We start from the raw sequence: 2,723 nt of genomic DNA, 5'->3' as shown, positions 1-2,723 counted from the left end.
GGATCATTCTGACTTTTTTTATGAGTTTTTTTTTCTTTTCCCCTGTCTAAATTGTGTGTGGGCTTCCCCAGTTTTAAACTCCTATCTTTTTCTTTAGTGATACCTTACTTGATAATGGACTTGGGAATAGGTTTAACCCAGTTTGCATTCTCCGAATGTTTCCAGTGATATGTTTTCCTGGGAAAAGCAAATCTGCCTGTAATAAATATTTTTAATCTAAATAACCAAATCTGGGTGCCCAACTTTTTGTTGGAATTTATGCTGCTAGTAATACATTCCATAATTTCTTTTGAAAAGAAAAATTACCATTGTGTATTGTGCTTGTGCATTAACTTGCCCTTTTCCCCCTGTTTCTCTCACATTTAAGATGAGTTAATTCATATTTTCTCTGCATTTTTTAAAAGAGTATAATGGAAGATGAGAGGGATTCTATTTTGGACCACATGTTGGTGTGGAGGAGTGTCATTGACAGTAAGCACCCCAAGCGTGTGTCTGGGAGAGCATTGGGTATCGCTCACTTCTGCAGGTACTTGTTTTTTTTTTCTCATGGCCGAAGAGGAGAGCTCTGTAAGCATTCTTTTAAAGTATACGGTACTCACTTGTGTTCTGGATACTCAACTGCCATGTTCCTTTGAAAGAGATTGAATATGCACCTGACATGCATTTAGTGCAAAGCCTGAGAAAGCTTCAAACAATATATAAAATAAAACCTTTGGAAATAACAGTTTTATCATCTTGGAGGATGTATCTATGCGAAGTGAGAGGAAGACTAGGCTATACTAAAAGCAGTAGTTCTGGAAAATGAAGTTTTTGTGAACCTAGGCTGTGATTTAAGAAGGCCACTTTTGATAGAAAATTTGAGACCAGAAATTGAGCCTTTTATAGATAGAGACTCATTCATAGGCTTCCTCAGCCATGAAAAATACTGAGGTTCCTAAGGTTAAAGATAGAAGTTTTAAAGCAAAATAATATGTTACTATTTAAGTCCATTAATACCTCATTTCCTAATTAAATGGAAAGTTCCATTTTCCCAGTGGAAGCTTGGACATTGGTTATAACTATCCTGAGTCCGGTGTAGAGCTGGAAATGGAGCCCAGGTCTGGATTCCACATTTATATTCTAAATTTTTTCAAACTGAGCTCCTAAACAAAATTTTGGATACTTCAGCTAGTGTTTTTAAGAAGCTTTTAATATTAAAACCTTTTTATCTCCAACTTTACAGCTTAGAAAATGAATTTACACATGGTAAAACCCTGTCTCTACTAAAAATACAAGAATTAGCCAGGCGTGGTGGCAGGCGCCTATAATCCCAGCTCCTTGGGAGGCTAAGGCAGGAGAATTGCTTGAACCCAGGAGGCGGAGGTTGCAGTGAGCTAAGATTGTGCCGTTGCACTCCAGCCTGGATGACAAGAGTGAAACTTCATCTCAAAAATAATAAAAATTTAAAAAAGAAAATGAATTTACATTCATTTTTGGTTATCTTCATAGCAACCTTAGGTAGGAAGTGCTGTGTTATTCAAAGTTGAGGAAAATGAAGCTCAAGCCACGTAACTTGTTTAGGATTAATGCATGATGGATCATGTATGAGCACCTTACAATTACATAAAAATATGCTTATAGATGTAATGGGCATTATCAGACTTCTAAAACTGTGGTTCTTGGAATTGCACTTTTTAGCATCTCAAGGGCCAGGGGTCTGACTTAGGTGCACTATTTCTCCAGGGTCCACTTGTTTCAGATTCCCTATTTGAGCCTGAAAGGTTTAGGAAGAATCAGAGTAAAGCTGATTTCATTGATTTCTTTCTTCCTTTCCCTGTGGTTTCTCAATGTAAAACATCCTATAACCTGAGTCAGACCCAGGAGATACATAAATGTGTTGTTAGCTTTCAGATTTACAGCGCGAGTAACAACATACTTAGCTAAATTGCCTTGCACCCTCCTTGTAAAATACCTCTTGTTGGAGTGGTTGTGGAATCTGTCTTATCCCTTCAAAAGCTGATGCTGATTGGAAAGAGAGGTCTTTGAAACCAGGAGGACATGGTGTGAAGCCATCTGTGCCACTTCAAGCTTTATTCAAACTAACATTTATTGGCCAGGTGTGGTGGCTCACGTCTGTAATCCCAGCACTTTGGGAGATCAAGGCGGGCAGATCACTTGAGGTCAGGAGTTAAAGACCAGCCTGGCCAACATGGCAAAACCCCATCTTTACTAAAAATACAAAAAAAATTAGCCAGGCGTGGTGACTGGTGCCTGTAATCCCAGCTACTGAGGCTGAGGCAAGAGAATTGCTTGAACACAGGAGGCGGAGGTTGTAGTGAGCCGAGATGGTGCCACTGCACTCCAGCCTGCATGACAGAGTGAGACTCCGTCTCAAAAAAAAAAAAATTAAAAAAAAAAAAAGAACTAAGATTTATTGAATGTTCACCAGCTGCATTTGTACTTTACTCATCTAATTGACACCACTCCCTATTAGGTAGCTGATATTATTTTCCCCATTTTATAGATAAGGAAACTGTCATTTGTAAGAAGTTTAAAAACAAGCAAAGTCATAAACGTAAGGAAGGTGGGCCAAGATTGAAACCTAGAACTCTATTCTAAGCCCATCCACTTTATTGCTTTGCTTGACTGCTTCTCTGTTAATGAGCCCTTTTGACTGTTTTCTCTCCTATGGAACAATAGTAATAGGACAATCATGAGAGAGTTTTGTGAGGATTAAATAACAA

Source organism: Pan troglodytes, chromosome 9, assembly GCF_028858775.2.
Source record: "Pan troglodytes isolate AG18354 chromosome 9, NHGRI_mPanTro3-v2.0_pri, whole genome shotgun sequence".
NCBI lineage: Eukaryota > Metazoa > Chordata > Mammalia > Primates > Hominidae > Pan > Pan troglodytes.
The sequence above is the reverse complement of the archived record's forward strand: the minus strand, read 5'-3'. Positions refer to the sequence as shown.